We start from the raw sequence: 9,564 nt of genomic DNA, 5'->3' as shown, positions 1-9,564 counted from the left end.
ATCATAAGCATGTATGCACAGAGGAATATATACACACACAGATTATTATATATTAAAACCAAACTTGGCTTGTCAATATATCAGATGGAAGTTTGGTACGCACTTAATTATTCACATGTTTAAAACAACTTGAAATTGTATTGTGCATATAGAATATTAAGCATATTATGTGTTTAGAAATATGATATATGGAATGTATTTTTGTTTTTCTCTGTTGTAATTTTTATTTTGAATCAGTACAAATCACACACCACTGGCACTTTAACATACAGATGATAATTACTATTTCTTTTAAAACTGTAGGACTAATATATTTTAAATAAATAGCAAGAAGTTTTATCAATTTATTAGAAATTTGCAGAATCACGTGATAGGAAAGACATAGACTGGATTTAAAATGTGTTAAAAGAAAAATATTCACTACTATTGATAAAACCCTTGATTGACATTTTTGACATACAACTCTTAAAATAGAAATACACACAAAAATGTCTATCCAAAAATAATGCACTGAACTTTTGACATGAGTTGGAACAAACATGCCATTTTAAAAACATTAAAAAAGTAGAGAAAGATAAGTTCCATATGATCTCACTTATTTGCGGATTCTAAAGAAAAGAATAAGTGAATGAACTAATCAGAAACTGGGAGACAATGAGGAAAAACTGAGGGTTGCTAGATGGGCGGGGGGAGTGGGGGGTGGGGGGGAGGGTGAGGGGATTGGAGGACAGTCGGTGACCACAGGATGGCCACGGGGTTTGAAAATTAATCTGGGGAACGTAATTTGGTGGTTACCAGAGCGTAAGGGGGTTGGGGGGTGGGGGATGAGGGTGAGGGGGATCAAATGTACGGTGATGGAAGGGGAGCTGTCTCTGGGTGGTGAACACACAGTGTGATTTATGGATGATGTGATTCAGAATTGCACAACTGAAATCTATGTAATTCTACTAACAATTGTCACCCCAATAAATTAAAAAAATAAAAAAAAAAAAAAAAAGTAGAAATACCTTTTATGCATAAATATTTGGTAATATGGATTTTGTGAATTGGGTCCAATATCTATTTATTTCTATATTTTATCATAACAAAAAACAATTATTTGTGAATACTAGATAATCACAAAATATTTTTAGAATTTTATTTAGTTGGTTATCTTTTTAGTTACATGAAAATAAGATATTTTCTTATTAAAAAAATATTACCAGATTTTCTGTTGCTGGAAGCACAGATATACAGGGCTGTTGATTACTGCATTGAAGGAGCTAACAACATGGTAGAAATAGCAGTATATTTTTCTATAAGACCAAGTTAACCAGCTAATACAATGACTTCAATATAAAAGTAAAGTCATCCATTTGTTTATACTATTACCAAACAAATGGTTGTCATCATGATTGTAAAGTGATTATATAGTGTTAATTATTGTGTAAACGTATCATGTTTCAAAGATCTGAACTTACATCACTCAGTTGTAGTATTTTTCAGATTTGCTTAGTATGGTTGTTATTTTTTAAAAATATGTAAATAGACAAAATATTTGACTAGATATTTCACTAAAGAAGACATGGATGGCAATATGAACTATAAGGATGGTACATGAAAAGATGTTGAGTGTGATTAGTCATTAGGACAGTGTAAATTAATATTACAATGAGATTATCACTACACACCTATTATAAAGTCCAAAATTGTAAAAATAATTGCCATACCAAGCGTTGGCAAATATGAAGAGAAACTGAAACTCTTGTATATGGCTGATAGAATGTAACGTAGTACAACCACTTTAGAAAATAGTTTGATAGTTTCTTAAAACTACTAAACATACACCTTCCATAAGAAATTGACTTTTCACTGTAAGATATTTACCTAGAAAAATAAAAATGTTCATAGAAGCTACATTTGTAATAGTCAAAAACAGAAAACTACTGAAATGGTCATCAGCCAGTGAATGAATTTTTAAAAATGTGATACAACCACACAATGGACTAATACACAGTAATAAAACATGAACTATTTATACAAAATACAAAGGTGAATAGCAAAATAATGTGGAGTAAAATATGTTATGAGAAAGAGTACATTCTGCATGATGCTATCTATATAAAATTCTAGAAAATGAAAACTAGACTATCGTGGCAGAAAGCAGACCTATAGTTGCTTGCAGATGGAGGGGTGGGGGTAGGAAGGAGTGGGAAGAAGTGGGAAGGGAGAATTGTAACAGGACAACTTGGGGGATGATGGACAGTTTCATTATCTTGACAGTGGTAATGGTTTCAACGGTTTAAAATATTTCAAAACTTACCAAAAATTTATACCTTGAATATGTGAAGTTTATTATGTCACCTGCAGAGGGATATAGGCCAAAGAGATTGAAGGAAAACAACAATCCTTAAGAGATTAGATAATTTATGAGCCATGGCGCAAATGACTTTTCTCCTTTTTATTGTTCTTTCACATTTGATTATGACTAGATGAGGGTATTGGTATATTAGCTGGAAGACAACAAATTTGGGGATGTGGAAGAACTCTTACCACAAATATCAAGGGGCCTGCAGACATCCTCCATTTGCAAAAGTGGAAGCTTAGCTCATAGCAAAGAAATTTTATATGATTCGGCTCTCATTTTCTGCCAACACTAGATTGTCCTCAAAAGACTCAAAGTACACTGTTTAAAAAGAATGTCCAGACTTTGTAACTTTATAGTAGCTGCCTGGGATCAATTTTATTTCTTATAAATAATCATGTTATATATATATATATATATATATATATATATATAAAAAACAGGTGAATATTAGTGATTACTTAGGCAATCTGTACAATGATATTTTTTTGCCTGATTTACCAGAATAGAAGAATAAATTCTGTTCTGCTTTCACAGTAGAATTCTTTCTTTGTGTTGAGATTACTTGGAAAAGTGATTTTAGTCCCTTTTAATCTGACAGGATGGATTGTTAAAACAAAGAGTAAAGAAAATATGTTACTCAAATTTCATTTTTAGATCTACAGATCTCCATAGTCCATGTTGATATGTTTCAAATGATATAAACATGTTATATATTTTTTTGAGAATTGTATCAATGCACAGTCATATATTCTTATATGCAAATTGACTGGCATATGAGGCAACACAATGTCGTCCATCCTTATTCAATTACAAACTATGGACCACCTCCTTTTCAATAAAACTAGCGCTCTAGATTTGTGTTTAATACTTTTACCTACTTAACAATATGATGTCAATTCCAAATACTTGGTTTTTACCTATATGGTCTTTGCTTATTCTCAATTTTTCATCTATTTATTTAGGTGACAAATACACAGAGCTCAAGGATAGTTAAAGCATAGGACTAAGATTCATACATCTAACTGTTATCCTTTTCTTTGTCACAACTGATGGTAACCTTGAAAAAAAATCACTTAATCTCTTTGTGCCTCTATCACTTCACTGTAAAACTTGGATAATGATACTTATCTCACTGGATAAGAGGGAGATGTTAATGTTTGTAAAGCCTTGGAGATCTTTTGATAACATAAACCATCACAGGATTGCTAAAATAAAGAAATTGCTACTGTTATTTTTTTTCCTCTCTTTGTATATCTTATTACAAATACTTCATCCATTTTACTTTATTTAAATTAGTCACTGGAAAATGTAATGTACTAGATGTAGAAGGATCTGGTGTAATACATATCAATTGCTCCATTAAAATGAATAAGCTTTCATCTTACCTGCCGTTCTTTAGTGATGAGATTCTCATATACAAAAAATACACTCTTACAGAATATATCCTGCTTTATAGAGATCCAGAGGATCACAACTCTGTTTTTTAATTATTGCTCAATTTCTAGTATTTGCAAATTAACCAAATGTTAATTATTAAAATATATAAATATCCAGCATCTTTGTACTATACACTTCATATTTTCTCAAATTATGCATTAATTTTGTTTAGATGGCTTCAATTATTCCAAAAAGAAAGAAGGGCTGTTAGAAAAAGATTTTCAGGAGATACAGTGATAAACTGGACAAAGTTTCTGTACTCAAGGATCCTATACTATTTTGAAATATACAATTGTCTCTACTACAGACCTAGAGAAGTGATGATCTAGTACAAACTAAACCGTAGAAGTGACTCGGTTGGACTGGGGAACCTGAGAACACTGTGACAAAGAAGTTAATTTAAGGCGGGCCTAGAAGGATAGTTTCTTAGAATGGCTTTTGGGAAAGAAAAAGTCGGGGGGGTTCAATCGAGGTCATTCCAGAGAGATATAACAATTTGAACTATAAAGTCCGTGGGGATAATTGCGTTCAAGAATAGCAGAAGAAAAATAGCAGCATGTAATTGTCAACAGCAAGGTGGATGCAATTACTGTAATGAGGAGCAAGATTGGAATGGCCAACAGGGGGCCATTGACACACAGGAATACAGGATCAGGGCAAATAAACCATTATGTTATTAGAGGTAAGGAGATGGGCAGCCAATGAGGTCATTATTTGACTAAACATTAGAAACAATAAACAACTGGTGAGCAGAAGGCTGATGTTAGTCACCACTGCAGAAAATCATAATCCAGTTTCCTGACCTAAAACACACCTCATATTTTCTACAATAGATTTTCCAAGGGTTATTAGAAATAGGCCAGAAACCTAAGCAACACCAAGGAACCTAAAAGACCATATGGACCTTCATTAGAGAGGGGGAATACACCAGTCAGATGATAAATGCATTGCTGCCCTAAATTTGATTCACGGTGGAGCCCATGGGTAATTGCACCCATCAGTGGCCATTTTTCTAGTCATGGATTTATAATAAGGGTAAACACACTTAGCAGCTGGTGGACACTTCACAGTGGCTTTCTGTGGAGTAAGAACCAAGACTTCACCCTAGAGAAGTCCAAGTGGAAGCTTTTGAAATGGTATACACATCCTTGGCCTATGGAGAAAATAAGAAGCAATATATAATATCTCAAGTTGAATGGCAGCCATTAGTGCTATTCTCAAAGACTTAAAGGGATTAGGTGTGGTAGTCTTATCATACCGTGGTTTAATTCACCAGAATATCCTCTGGATTAGTAAATGGTAGAAAATTCTGTTAGGGTAACCAAGTGATAGCCCCAATCAATGCTGATATGCTGAATAAAGATTTGGTACTAAAACAAATAAACAAAGCCTCTGGCACTTATATGCAGCTATCGATCTGGTGAAAATGTGTTATCTTTGTCCCTATGGAGAAAGAGGAACAGAACAATTTGTATTCCTTTGAAATGGACAATATATCTTCATTGTTTCGTGGTATAGCTATAATTATTTTCTTGTTCTTTGTCACAATGTAGTTCCAAGAAAACTTGATCATCTGAATATTTTATTAAATCTCAAATTGTTCTCTTGTATTGATGATATTATTTTAATCATATGTAGGAAAGCAGTAATAGAACGAACTATGTTAAAGTAAGAGACATGAGCAGCATAGTGTATAAAATAAATCCTACAGAGCACAGGGGACCACCTTATTAGTGAATATAGTAGAAGTACATGATCTAACAGGTCTCACCCAAGATAAAGAACAAGGCATTTCTCCTTGTAACTCCTATCTCTAAGAAAGATGCTTGGTGGGCCTCTTAGGATATTAGGGATATTAATAACACACTTAGTGACTCAGAAAACTACTGGTATAGAGTAAGGTACAGAGCAAGAGAGAGTTCTACACAGATTCAAGCTCTAGGGAAAATGATGTGTGATAAAATAAGAACACTAAGTGTCATTTCTGGCAAGTCTCAAGGAAAAATTCTAAGAATCTAGCAGCAGAGATCCCAGACTGCTGGTTCAAGACCGTGTTCTCTGTAGTAGAGAACTATTTATAATTCAAAATCCAGCTTCTGGCATGCAACTGGGCCTTTATAGAGACACATACACGTGCATCTACTAAAAGATACAGAAAGTGTTTTACAGGAGACAGGGAAGCAAAACAAAACAAAACAAAACAAACAAAACAAACAGTGCTTTCTTGGCATACAATACTGGTAGGGAAAATTACTCATATTATCGTAAGAGATAGAGTTGATGTGACCTAATGGGGATAAGTAAGAGTATATCAGGAAATCAGGGAATTAACAATGGCTTCTTTGTCCATTCTCATAATGGATAATTACAGCAAAATGGCTTGAAAAGAGCATAATGACCAATAGACATTATCTTGGAAATTAAGGTATGAGTTACTCTACTGGGCAATAAACTTGGGAAAGCAGAAGTGCTGAGCAAGAATGAAGTACAAGTTGAATGGCTGGCATGGGAGCTATGAGAATATTTTCTTATGGAACATGAGTGAATCTTTGAAGTGCAAAGAGTAGACTAGCAGATAGTTTTGATATTTTTCATCCATATCCTTTTGGGCTTTCCCAGGGCAGTGCACACTGACCTATCTTTCAATTATTCAATCTTCCTTGTGATTAAACTCTGCTTCCACTTGCTGAGCAGGGCTGAAGTACTAGGAATTGACATTTATCCCCAGGAGTAACTGTCAACCAATGACCGAAAGAAATTGGTGAGCAAATACTCCAGATCCCTTCATCTATGGGAGACCTAATTCCACAGTACATAAACTGCCTTGATTCCTAGATTCCCCCAGTCTTACCTCTCTGGTTTCCTACAGGTATTTCCTACTTAGTTTCATCTCCCAAATAATCTTACTATCAAATTCTTATTTTTGGATGTGCTTCTAATCAAATTCAAACGGAGAAAATATGCTTAATTATTTGAAGTAATTTGTTACAGATTAATTTGAGACATGGATTATGTTCCAGAAGAGCCTCTTTTTAGTTTATCAAAGTTGTGTGCAACTCTATATATGATTCCTTTGGCAAAAGTCAGGACCAGGACTTAATTTTTTCTTTTTTCTTTTGTGTAGAACTTTTTTTTTTTTTTTTTTTTTTTTTGTCTAGAGTGCTTTACACAATAATATAGTGGTTTTCTTTTTGGTTAAGGTAAAGACAAGTAATTTTTATTTATAGTCAAAACATACTAATTTGAAGATAAATTATGTGAGAAGGTCATTGCTCAGCTTGTTAAAAGTCTTGCAATGCTAAAACTTTTGCCAATTTTTCCTTTGAATAATTTTTGATTCTTGTAAATTATGCCACTCTAAAATGAAATTGAATTTGTTCCTTTACTTACCTTTTAGATATTAAAAAATATGATTTCATGCCTATGTGACCAGACATTTGCAGGTTAAGGGTGATGTGGTAGTGAATAATAAACAACACTGTCCCTGCTCACTTGCATTGAAAGTATAATGGGAACATAGGCATTAACCACAAATCAACACATGAATGTACCTCAGTGCTAGAAACAATGACAAGATAAACACAGAAATATGATCAGGGAAGGGATCCCAAGGGATGACTATTTGAGCTGAAGTCTTATTAATGAGTAGAATTTACTAATTTAAAGAAAAGTAGGGTAGAGCACGGGCATAGAAATTATGTGCAAACGTATACTCTGGCATTTGGAATAGAAAACATTTGAGTAAGTGCCAAAAGGCCTGTGTGACTGGAATGTGAAGAAAAGAGGAAAACATGATGACAGATATGAATGGGGCAATAGACCAAGATCTTTCAAAGACATTGAGAACCAAGTACTTTTTAAATAATGGAGAGAGGTGTATTGGAGTAATATGATCTGGTTTGCAATTTGCAATGACCACTCTGTCTAAAATGTAGATATGGAATTGGAAGAATTGTGAATGGATGTAGGATTTGTTGAGTCCTTTATAGACTGGATGAGAAATGATTTCTTGGTCTAAAATGATGATGCTAAGGAAAGAGTAATGCGCAAATGTAACAATATTTAAATTGAACAACATTTAGAAGGAAAAAATCATGGGACTTCCTGATAGATTTAAAATGGGAGGTTTGGCCTGTGGAAGATGAATGGTTTAATACTAAAAGAAACTCTGCAAAATAACAACATTAGGGTAAAGTTTATGAATTTTAGACACAGCCATGTTGAGCCTGAAAAGTCTTTGAGAGATCTAATTAATACTTTTTAGTAAACAGTGGCTCAAAATTGTGAATTTGGGAATCATAAGTAAATGTATTTATAATACATGAAGTACTGAGTGAATTTATGTGAATCAGATTGGCTATAGAGGAAGTATAGAGTGAGAAGGGAAGATGACCTTTGAGATGATCTATTAATGTCTTCTCCAATAACCTACTTTCCTTGTTCATGACATACTCTTCTCATTTTTAGACTACATATCAGGCTATCACTTCTCAATATGTTTTTCAAGTTTATTTCATGCAATTGTTGCTGCTGTGGATGATGATGACAAAGGCAAATATCATGACAATCATAATACAAATAATGGCGGCTAACATATGGCATGCTTGCGTTTGTAAAAAAATTGCCAAGATGTTTATACATATGAACCAATTTAATCTTTCTAACCACACTATGCAGTAAATTTCTTCCCATTTCACAAATTGGAAAACTGAGTCAAAGTGAGGTTAAGTATTTTTTCATGATCACGTATTAGAATGTTGCAAAGTGCAGATGAAACCCAAGCACTCACCTCCAGAAAATTCATCATTAATCATTCTGCTATTCTATCAGAAAAAGTACTCTTTTAAAGTATACATTAATTGTTTACTAATATAGACAATATTCCAGATCATAAGAAAAGTCTTACTAAATTTAAAAAGACTGAAATCACCCAAGCATGTTCTCTGGTCATAATGAAATTAAACTAGAAATCAGTTTTTAAAAAGATGTCAGGAAGAGTCATCAAACATTTGAAAAAAATTTTAAAGCACTCTAAAATATTTAATGGATTAAAGAAAAACAATCACAGAGAAATTAGGAAACATTTTGAACTGAATGAAAAAAGGAAACTACAATATATCAAAGTTTGTGGATGGCCCCTAAAATAGTTTTTATAGAGAAATATATAGCATTACAGGCTTACATTAAAACAAAGAAAAATCCAAAATCCATGATCTGTGCTTTCACCTAAGAAACTAAGAGAAGAAAAGGGAATCAAATACCAAGTGAGCAGAGGAAAGAATTACTAATAGAAAAAAAAGACCAGAAATCAATGAAATAGAGAAATTGTGCCAAAAATCCATATCAACATCACACTAGAAGCTCTAGCTAGGTATAATAAAAGTTTGAAATAAGATTACAAAAGATTTCGAATCTTTCAAAAAAATTGGAAAGAAAAAATGTAACATGTCTTTATTCAGAGATGACATGAAGATCTACGTAGAAAACCTCAAAGAAACTGCAAAAAATCTTCTGGAATAAATAAGTATTGCAAGGTGGCAAGATACAAGGTCAAATGCACAAGTTAATTACTCTCCTATATTACAAACAATTGAAATTTGGAATTATTTTATTTTATTTGTTTTTTTTATTAGTTTCAGGTGTAGAAAACAATGTAATAGACATTTATCATTTATTTCCCTGAAACAGTGATAACCCTCCTTCCCCATCCACTACCCCTCTGACATCGCACATAGCCATTACATTTCTACTGTCTCTATTCCTAATGCTGTACTTCACTT

This window comes from Rhinolophus ferrumequinum, chromosome 10 (genome assembly GCF_004115265.2).
Source record: "Rhinolophus ferrumequinum isolate MPI-CBG mRhiFer1 chromosome 10, mRhiFer1_v1.p, whole genome shotgun sequence".
Taxonomy (NCBI): domain Eukaryota; kingdom Metazoa; phylum Chordata; class Mammalia; order Chiroptera; family Rhinolophidae; genus Rhinolophus; species Rhinolophus ferrumequinum.
This window is presented reverse-complemented; position numbering follows the sequence as displayed.